The following is an 11,141-nucleotide window of genomic DNA, read 5'->3' as shown; positions in this document are numbered from 1 at the left end:
CAGACATAGAGGCAGAATGTTTAAAGTCATGCTATCTCAGTCAAGTAGAGCAAGACAGCACCCTAGGATCCTGATTCTAATCCAGCCCAATAAGTTATCTGGCAGGAAATGGAAGACTTCTTCCTTTCCCTTCTTCCCTCGGCATGCATTCCAATTTGAGGGAATCAAACTTCCTGAGGGAGGAAAGGAGGCTACTCAAGAATTCCTCATCTCTTCCTCTCCCTCCTCCTCCTCCACACCTGGAAGCTGCATTCAAAGAAGTAACATAAGGAACGTGCTTTGGGGGACTGGCAGCATTATCAGTTTGAGAGGTGCCTTTGAGTGGGAAGAGATGAAAGAGAAAGGTGCAGAGGAGAAGGCACAAAACCACAGAATATCCATGGCGGTTCTTCTCAGCCCCCTCTCCAGGACCAGAGACCAGCATTCGGATCTCCATGACCTCTGGGATATGCTCTGTTAGCTGTCACTTCAGCCACTGCTTTAGGCTGCCATACATTGGTAGCATGTCACCATAGTCCTAGTCACCAGCACAAGAGGTGTGGCTCTCAGCTCTGGCACCACAGGGCTGACAACCAGAGCTTATGGGAGCAGCATTCAGAGAACCAGGACATGGGATGGACCACAGGCCCATCATGCAGCATTTGGAGCACAGTGTCTAGGAGAGACACACCTTCTTCCATAAGAGCCACCAACATGGCCTCAGCTCTGAAGTGACATGAAGGTTCTGACCACACCCTGGTCCGAGCAAGTAGGGAACCAGCTTCATCCTAGAGTGAGAAATGCCCAGTCCTGGACTCTTCTGGGGAGCAAGTGCTCTTTCTAGGTCAGAAGGCCCTTCATTCTTGACCTTCCTCCTGTACCCCTCCTTTTTCCCATATTTGTCTGAAACTACAGCATGTTTACTAGACAGGAAACAAGAAAATTAGACTGTTATAGTTATTCCAGCAAAGTGATGATGATTTTCTGGGCTAGGGAGTAATAGTTAAGATGTATTTTGGAAGTAGAATGAATAATTCTTACTGATGGACTGGCTCAGTGGGGCAGTACAAGAAAGGGCAAAATCAAATATGAACCCTAGGTTTCAATAACATTGTATGCCCTATTACCTTCATGTATCAAATATTTGATAAGCACTGTTCTATGGAACACATTGTTCTGGGATCTGCAGAGAATATCTTTGACCTCATGGAGTTAAGAATCTTGCAGAATGTTGAAGACAAATAAAATAAGGCAAAAAGGAACAATAGCTAACATATGATACATGCTAAGCACTATGTTAAATGTTTCTCCATGTGTTGACTATTTTAATCCTTACACTATTATTATCTTCATTTTATGGTCCAGGATCCTGAGGGCTTAGTCCATAAAATGAGAAAGATTATATAATCTGCCCAAGGATTTTTTAATGAGGTACCACTTAACTGATCCAAAAGGGACAAAAGTTCTGTTTTAGCAAAGTTAGGCATGAGAAATCTCTGAGATATCCAAGGGGAGTTGAATATGTATATCTAGAACTCAGAGAAAAGATTAAAGTTTGAGATATAGATTAGTACATCTTCCACACATAGCCATGGGTTAAATGAGATCTCCTAGGGGAGAGAGAAGGTGGAGACTAGAAGACCAGCCAGGACAGTGGCCTTAAAAGATCCAGGATCAAGAGGGCAAGTAAAGAACATGGGACTAGCATAGGTGACTGGAAAAGACTGACTAGTGTGGTAGAAAGAAAGCCAACAGAAAGTAGCCACAATGCTAGTGCTTCCAGCCATGAATAACATCTTCTGTTTCCAAATATGGTATTAGGGTTCTCCACAGAAACAGAACCAATAGGAGAGAGATTGATAGATCTAGATACACAGACAGAGTGATAGACTGATCAATCAATTGATAGATAGATAGGTCTAAAAACCCAAACCAAAAAGTACTACCTGGTTTTTGCATTACCAAGTGTCAGGCAGAAAGAGACCCAAATATTCTCTGAAAACATATTCTAAACCGAAGATTCAAGTAATTCCTACTAATAAAGTTCCAAGGAATATAAACTCACATTTGAAGTGGCAAACCATGAGGAAACAAGGCACTGTGAGTGTGAATAACCAACAGAAGCAACAGATGGCAGAATCAGACCTGCAAAAGCAAAGATGTCGGAATTATAAAACCAGAATATAAACATTTAGAGCAATAAAAAAAAGAGTATTAAAGTATGAAAAAAGCATCAGATGATTATTTAAAGATATCAGGCTAATCTGAAAAAGACAGAAAAGCAGAACTGCCAGAAATGAAAAATACAGTCAGTCATTTAAAGCAGCAATTCAGAGGATGCAGTAAACAGTGGGTTAGACATAACAGAAGACAGATAAAGTGAACTTGAAGATCAAAAAGAGTTACCAGAATGCAGCATAGACACAAGAGTTAGAAAGTAGGAAGGAAAAAAATAGAAAGGTATTGAGAAGAGGTCTAAAAAAACACCTAATGGCGTTTCAAGTGGAAAAAAATAAAGAGAATGAGAGAAAAAAAGTATTTGAAAAAATAATGGCTGAGAATTTTCTGAATTGGACCCTAAGGGTCAAGTCCACTTTCTCTATGAGTCTAGGACTAGACAACATGATCCCAGAAGTTCATTTCCTCTGGGACGATGAGCAATTGTGAGGTGGGAGAAGCTATTAGGGGGAAAAAATGGCAAGAAGATTCACAAAGCTAGGCCATGAGGAGCCATGTGCCCCACAATTAAACTCCCCTGAAAAGCATGCATCAAAACTTCAGAGAAATCTATTCCCCAGTGCTAAGGGAGGAAGACAAACCACAGCTCTAGGTTGGAGGTTAAATAATTCATTCTCTTACAGAGGGAAAGAGATGGTTTCCTCAAATTAACGCAAACAAGACTAAGTCAATCTTGAGTTAGAGTAATTAAAAAGCCCTAAGGGGGAAAAAAATCACAGAAAATAGCATGTAGATTGGCATAAGTCTATTTTTCAGACACCTAAAATATACCCCATCCAGTGATGAAACTTTTTAAAATTTAAATCCTAGAGAAGTGTATCAGTTAGGAAGACTTCCACAAGCAGTAAAAGAGAATCCAACTCAGACTAGCTTAAACATCAAGGAAATGTACTGGCTCAGCTGGAGGTTGGCTTGAGAGGGGCCGAAATCCATGTGTCAGCCTCTTCCTCAGGCTGGAGGTGAGATTCTACAGTTTTTCTGGACTTTTACACACAACAATACTTAGGGGAAGGGAAAAGGATTACTTTAAAAGGTTTCCCAGAAACAAGAACAACTTTCCTAGAAGCCCCAGTAGACCTCTCTTTACTACATATTTTTCAAATTGGGTCAAATATCAATTCCTGAACCAATCACTGCCAGGAGAGATAGAATAACCTTTGATCATTAAACTCAGGTACCCAGCAAGAGCAACATGACAGATAACTGACTTTGCTACTTACAGGGATAGGGAACACTGAAGGAGGAGCAGTTGGGTGGAAGAATACTGAGTCCTATCTTGGACTCATGATGTTGGAGATTAGTACATACAGAAGGCTTGAGGAAGGGAATCCAAAGAGCAGACAAAGTGAATGACAACATAGCAGAGAAAATTTTACAATATAGATTTCCAAAAAAACCTGAATTTGGAACTGCCTCTTTTTCTGGGATATAAACAGTTGAATATAAGAAGAGCCGACTACATTTGCTTGGGGAAACTGTGTTCATGGGTAGAGCTAGAGCTAGATGACCCTTGGTATTGGCCAAGAGGTGTGAGAAATACTTCTCAGTTATGATATATAAATCAAATGGCTATCTAAAAATATAGCAAACATCCAGGTTATTCCATGTATCTAGGGCCGTGGAGGGAACTGGGAAGTTGAAGTCAATACCTTTGAGTCATAAAATAAGAAAGATATCAAACCCTTGGAAGGCAGAAAAAACTTAGAACATGTTATCTCTTACTTGCTGTTATCTCCAAAAAGGCAAAATATATTTACAAGTATCTCTTTGAAACTCTAGAAAAGAGCAACGGTTAAACTTCTCTGACAGCTGGAGATGAAAAATGTTATGTAGATGGACAGCAGTGATGACTGCATAACATTGTGATGTATTTAATGCCACTGGACTGTACACTTAAAAATGGTTAAAATGGTAAATCTCATGTATATTTTATGACCACAAAAAATTCTCTGGCAAGTAAGAAATAACTAATAGGAATCAATTGTGCAGTATCCACGTTTACCAATGAAGAACATATGCAATACATCAACAGCCTCTTTTATATAATCATCCATATTTATTGCTTTATTTTAGGAAATGTATATAAATGAATACTTATCAGCTATAAACAATAACAGCTTAGCATTTCGGGAATTTTGAACTCTACGCCATGAATTTTGCTAAGTGCTTTACATATATTATTTCATTAAATCTTTATAAAACTCCATGCTATAGTTTGCCTTTTCCCCTCACTTTGCTGATTGGGAAGCTAATTTACAGAGAGGGTAAGTAGAGCTGATAAATGGCAACTGAGAGATGACTGAAGCCCAGGCAATTCTATGCCAGATTCTAACCGTTACATCAAACCAATTCCTCACACTTGTACATTTCTCAATTGCTACATTCTTCTACTGCTTAGACTTCCCATGTGTAAGCTCTGAAGCTGGTAAAGGAGGACTGTACTTCTGATGGATAAAAGCTAGTTTTGTTGTTAAACCAGAGAATATTTATTAAAATGTTAATATAGGTCTAGCTAAAGGACTCTAGAATAGAGTTCAATCACGAATCTATCCTCTTCAATAAGGCGAAGGCTTTGAAAATATTCACCAATCATCCAAGTTAGAGTCCTGAGATCATATTGGAATGAAATCATTCCCTAAAAAGTCACACTCAATTAGCCTTTAACTGGTGCCACTTTTCTCTTTATAAATGTATTTCAGAAACATCTCTTCTTACCTATTCCTATGCTGCTCGTTACTGTCTGCCTGTTTTATGATGGTCTCACAACTGGGCTCTCTCCCATCTCTCCTGGCCTCCTCATACTGCCCTCTACAATGCCATCAGGATCATCTATTTGTTGAATGAATGAATGGATGATGAGGATCTGAACTAGGAGCAATAGTATTGATGGATTGAAGGGGTATACTGAAGAAACATTTTGGAGGTTTAAACATGTTTAAGGGTTTCACTTCATCCTAAAACCAGCACAGTGCATAAAGAGTTTGAAGTAGTTAAGTGGCATAATACTATTTACATTTCTAAAAGATTTTTTTTGTGTTAAGTAACCTCATAGAAACATCTTTCCATTTGTTCAGCCTTGATTTCAAATATCAACTCCAGCGCTAGCAAGCTGGATGAACTTGGGCAAGTTACTTAATCTCTCTATATCTCAGTTATATCATCCATGAAATGAAAATAATAATAATAACCTTCCAGGACTTCTGGGAAGGTTAAATGAGTTAATTCACATAAAGGTCTTGGAATAGTGAAAATAAAGTAAGTGCTGGCTAATTTTTTTTTTTTTGCTTTTTTTTTTTCTTATTTTGCTATCATTAATGTACAATTATATGAGCAACATTACGGTTACTAGACTTCCCCTATTATCAAGTTCCCATTAATGCAGTAAAATGCTATAGAGTCACTGCTTGTGTTCTCTGTTATACTGCCTTCCCTGTGTCCCCCCCTCCCACTACATTATGTGTGTTAATCATAATGCCCCGTTTTCACCCTTATCCCTCCGTTTCCACCCGTCCTCCCCAGTCCCTTTCCCTTTGGTAACTGTTCATCCATTCTTGGGTTCTGTGAGTCTGCTCCTGTTTTGTTCCTTCAGTTTTTTCTTTGTTCTTATACTCCACATATGAGTGAAATCATTTGATACTTGTATTTTTCCACCTGGCCTATTTCACGGAGCATAATACCCTTTACCTCCATACATGTTATTGCAAATGGTAGGATTTGTTTTCTTCTTATGGCTGAGTAATATTCCATTGTGTATATGTACTACATCTTCTTTATCCATTCATCTACTGATGGACACTTAGGTTGCTTCCATTTCTTGGCTATTGCAAATAGGGCTGCGATAAACATAGGGGTGCATCTGTCTTTTTCAAACTGGAGTGCTGCATTCTTAGGGTAAATTCCTAGAAGTGGAATTCCTGGGTCAAATGGTATTTCTATTTTTAGTTCTTTGTGGAACCTCCATACTGCTTTCCACAATGGTTGAACTAATTTACATTCCCACCAGCAGTGTAGGAGGGTTCCCCTTTCTCCACATCCTAGCCAACATTTGTTGTTATTTGATGTTGGCCATCCTAACTGGTGTGAGGTAATATCTCATTGTGGTTTTAATTTGCACATCTCTGATAATTAGCGACGTGGAGCATCTTTTCATGTGCCTGTTGGCCATCTGAATTTCTTCTTTGGAGAACTGTCTGTTCAGCTCCTCTGTCCATTTTTAAACTGGATTATTTGCTTTTTGTTTGTTGAGGTGTGTGAGCTCTTTATATAATTTGGATGTCAACCCCTTATTGGATATGCCATTTATGAATATATTCTCTCATACTGTAGGATGTCTTTTTGTTCTACCGATGGTGTCCTTTGCTGTACAGAAGCTTTTTAGTTTGATATAGTCCCACTTGTTCATTTTTGCATTTGTTTCCCTTGCCCAGGGAGATACGTTCATGAAGAAGTTGCTCATGTTTATGTCCAAGAGATTTTTGCCTATGTCTTTTTCTAAGAGTTTTATGGTTTCATGATTTACATTCAGGTCTTTGATCCATTTTGAGTTTACTTTTTTGTATGGGGTTAGACAATAATCCAGTTTCATTCTCTTACATGTAGCTGTCCAGTTTTGCCAACACCAGCTGTTGAAGAGGCTGTCATTTCCCCATTGTATATCCATGGCTCCTTTATCATATATTAATTGACATATATGCTTGGGTTTGTATCTGGGCTCTCTAGTCTGTTCCATTGGTCTATAGGTCTATTCTTGTGCCAGTACTGAATTGTCTTATTACTGTGGCTTTGTAATAGAGCTTGAAGAATAAAGTAGGTATTTCCCCCCACTTTATTCTTCCTTCTCAGGATTTGCTTTGGCTATTCGAGTTCTTTTGTGGTTCCATATGAACTTTAGAACTATTTGCTCTAATTCATTGAAGAATGCTGTTGGTATTTTGATAGGGACTGCATTGAATCTGTAGATTGCTTTAGGCAGGATGGCCATTTTGACAATATTAATTCTTCCTATCCATGAAGTGCTGGTTATTTTTTTAAAATCAACCAATTAAGAACTTTGGATTTTTTCCATATAAATCCTGTCTTACTTATAAAAGTTACCCTTAGATGTTTTTCAATTTTGTTGCTACTAAAAACAATACATTTTTTCCCATTTCCTTGTCTAGTTGCTTATTACTATGCCAATAAAGACCAATTAATGTTATGTTTTTATCTTACACTGAGGCAATTACCAAATTCTCTTTACTATATAAAATATTGTTAGTAGGTCTCTATAGCTTTTTAGATAAATGAACTAAACATCCACAATGGAGACAGCTTTATCTCCTTATTTACTCCTATTTATTTTCACAGAGCATTATCTATAACATTTAAGAAAACATTAAATAAAAATGGTTACAGTTTCCACTTCCAGCCATCAAGAGTACAGACACCATGCTTTACCATTCTTTAAAGAACTACAAAACTAGACAGAATGCATGAAACAACTACTTTCAGTAAATAGACAATAAGCTGTACAGGACTATAATCCTTGAGAAAAGGAAAAAAGGGGGAAAGCCCATGAGAAATGGAAATGACTCTCAAAAACAGTGTGCTACGTGGCGACCAAAGTGTGACACTAAGCACATACAGTGCATACTCTAGAAGCCTATTCTCAATGCTAGAAAGCAAATCAGTGGTTATTTGAGGCTTCAGGAGGATAGATGGGAGTTGACTGGTAAAGGAGCACAATGGAACCTTTTGGGGTGATGTAAATATTCTATATCTTGATTGTGGTTATGGCTACACAGAAGTACACATTTGTTAAAACTCATCAATCTGTGCACAGAAAATAGGTATAGTTTCTTTTATGTAAATTATACCTCAGCAAAGTTTATTTGGAAACATGAGAATAGTGAATATAAGCATCCCTTTCCAATTATTTTTTCATAGGAAATTTTCCATGTTTGCTAGATTTTCAATTTCATATCATAGGACTGTATGTTAAATTAGGTTCTCTTGAAACAGACACCAAAATGGAGGTTTGTATGAAGAGGATTTATGGGGAAGTGCAGTCAGGTAAAGCACCTGTAAGAACATAGGGAAGGTGTGACTGGGCAGATGGAGGAATTGACTGTGACGTTACAGTGGCCGTGGCTATCCCACTAGGAGCTAAGGCCCTTCGAAGCCATCCCAAAATAAGATAGGAGGGCAGGATCCTATATTTCTGTCTCAACCAGAAGCTGTCCCAAGTACCTATTGGACAACAACACTGGATAGGAATTTGGGCAAGACAGCTCTCTTGCCCAAATGCAAAGCCTAAAGAGAGTCCCAGCAGAGAGCCATCCCCCACCCAGCACCCATGGGGGGAATGAGTCTTCCAGTCCTGAAGTGGGTACCTGGGCAGCACACCTCAGCGCCCACTAGAGGTTCTGTGTAGAATTCTCTGATCCTTCTTTTCCATTTCTCTTGATTTTTTGCTTGTCTTTCTCTTTATTAATGTTTAATCTCTTTTTTCCTCAGTAAGACTTAACAATGGGTTTATTAATTTTTGTGTACTTCTTAGCACCCAGCTCTTGGACTGGTTAATTATTTTTACTGTTTATTTTCATTTCATTTCATTCAGTTTTTTATCTTGATCAATTTTTCTTCCTATATGCTTTTTATATTGTTATTTTATTAATTTCATAAAATTAGTATTCATATTTTTCTTTCTTCTTCACTGATAAAGACATACTAGAGATATTTAAGATTCTACAGCTTTCTCTGTGTATAGCTCTATGTCCCATAGGTTGTGCTACTAAGCATTTTCTTGTAGTTTATAACTTTTCTTTTAAAACCCTTTTTGTTCCAAGTATATCTAGTAGTTTTTCATAATTTCCAAAGAGATAAGATTTTTGCTACCTTTTTATTACTTTAAATTTTATTGAATTATGATCAGAAATTAACCTTATAAAATCTCTAATTTTATGTTTAATTTTGAAGGTTTAAATTACAATCAAGTAAATTACTGATTTTTGTAACTCTTTCACAGACAAATTCAAAAATTCGCACCTATTTCACGCCTATATCAAATCTCGCCAACAATTTAACCTAAATTTAATAATAACTTAATACAAATACATTACCCCAATCCATTGTTGCAGCTATGTTATGTCCCTTGTTATTTTATTCAATGCATTTAACCTTGAATTCCCTTGTGTCTAATAATAATGCTACAATGCCTGCTTTCTTTTAGTTTGTATTTGCCCTTTTCATTTGTATCTCTTTGACCCAGCTTAAATTTCTATCTGTCTTTATCACTTTAAACACAAAGGTAGATAAAAGATACAGGTACTGATAAGATATATAGATATATAGATACAGATACATAGATACAGATAAAGATACATAGACATATAGATATTTTCAAGGCCTATGGCTTTTTAACCCTATTGAAAATCTTTGTATTTTAAAGGGGAAAACTCAGTCTATTATTTGATTCCTTCTTTTCATTGTCCTCTAGTTTGATTATTTATTTTACATTATTTCCTCATTTGTCTTGATGTTTGCTATTTGATCAATTTGCTATTCTTTTTTCCCCTTGTTAATTTGGAAATTACTCTTTTGCATTTCATGGTGACCACCTTCTTTTTCCCTGTTCTCACAATCACAAAATCCTCTATACTTATAAGAAAATAAGACGCCATCTCTTCCCTCCCCCAACTCATTTTATCCCATCCCATCTTTGTTCCACCCCAGGTCCTAGTTTTGCTGAAATGGGTTATTGCTTTAGTTCTAGATAATTATTTGATTTTTCCTTACAATAAAGCAGTGTGTATCTCCTAAGAACCCTTGTTTAACACCTATATCACATATTCCCAACCTGTTCGTCTTAGGCCTAATTTTTGAGAGAGAGAGAAATGGAGATTGATTATATACCACTGACCCTCGTCTCCTCATCTTTTGCCACCCTAAATTATAGGTTATTTTTTCTTCAATGCATCCTAGAACTCAATGATCCCTTTCAAGGGTTGATTTGTTTCATTTGCTCCTCTTCTGAAATGACTATCCAAGCCTCATAGATGTGTAAGTCTCTTACCGTTTCTTTATTTTGCTTTTTTTAAAATTTTGCACTTTGAAATAATTCTTGCACTCCTGAATTTGAACTCAGCAGTGACAATCTCCTTCAATTCTTCTGGAGAATTGTTACATGGAAAATCATGGGAGTTTAACTTGTTTTGGTGGCATTTGGGGTGGTGTTTTTGTTGGCGGTGTTGGCATAGCTTCATGACCAAACATGAGTCTGTGCTGCATTTGAGTCTCATCCAGTGTCTTACTATTTTTTATTCATATTGTCATCCAGATTTGGCCTGGCACATGTTCTGTTTGCACATCTGACTGTTCTTCTTTTGTGACTTCTGGGTTCCTATAATATCCTTCCATAGAGTTCATTTTATTTTCCTCTTGAGGTAATTTGCACAAATGTATACATAGCCACCTTTGTTGAAATACGGTGAAACTGGGGCTAAAACACTCCACTCTTCTCTCTGTCTCCCTTCAAGAGGACTAGAGTTATCCTATCACTATTTTAGAAGTAATAGATGACTGAACAAAGGAAAAGTTCCTTTAATAACCAGCTGAAACCTATACAGACAGCATTCGCAAAACACAAAAAGATAGATGGAGCTGAGAATCTGTTTATACAGAAGGTGGGAGGAATCTGAGAACAGTGTTAGAGAATAAGAGATGGGGAAAGGCGACACTGGGGATGTAACCGGCGGCAATGAGAAGGTGAAAGGCTAAAGGCATGCGATATGATCCCCATGGGTTATCCTAAACCACGAGATACTTTCTGGACTCTTCCTCCCCAGTCTTCCCTGCCTTTATTATCTAACGTACTGGAAACAGATTAGCTAGGTAAAACCCATAAATCCTGGTCCTTGAAATTGATTGTAGTTTACTCATTTGCA

Source organism: Manis pentadactyla, chromosome 5, assembly GCF_030020395.1.
Source record: "Manis pentadactyla isolate mManPen7 chromosome 5, mManPen7.hap1, whole genome shotgun sequence".
In the NCBI taxonomy this organism is placed as follows: Eukaryota; Metazoa; Chordata; class Mammalia; order Pholidota; family Manidae; genus Manis; species Manis pentadactyla.
This window is presented reverse-complemented; position numbering follows the sequence as displayed.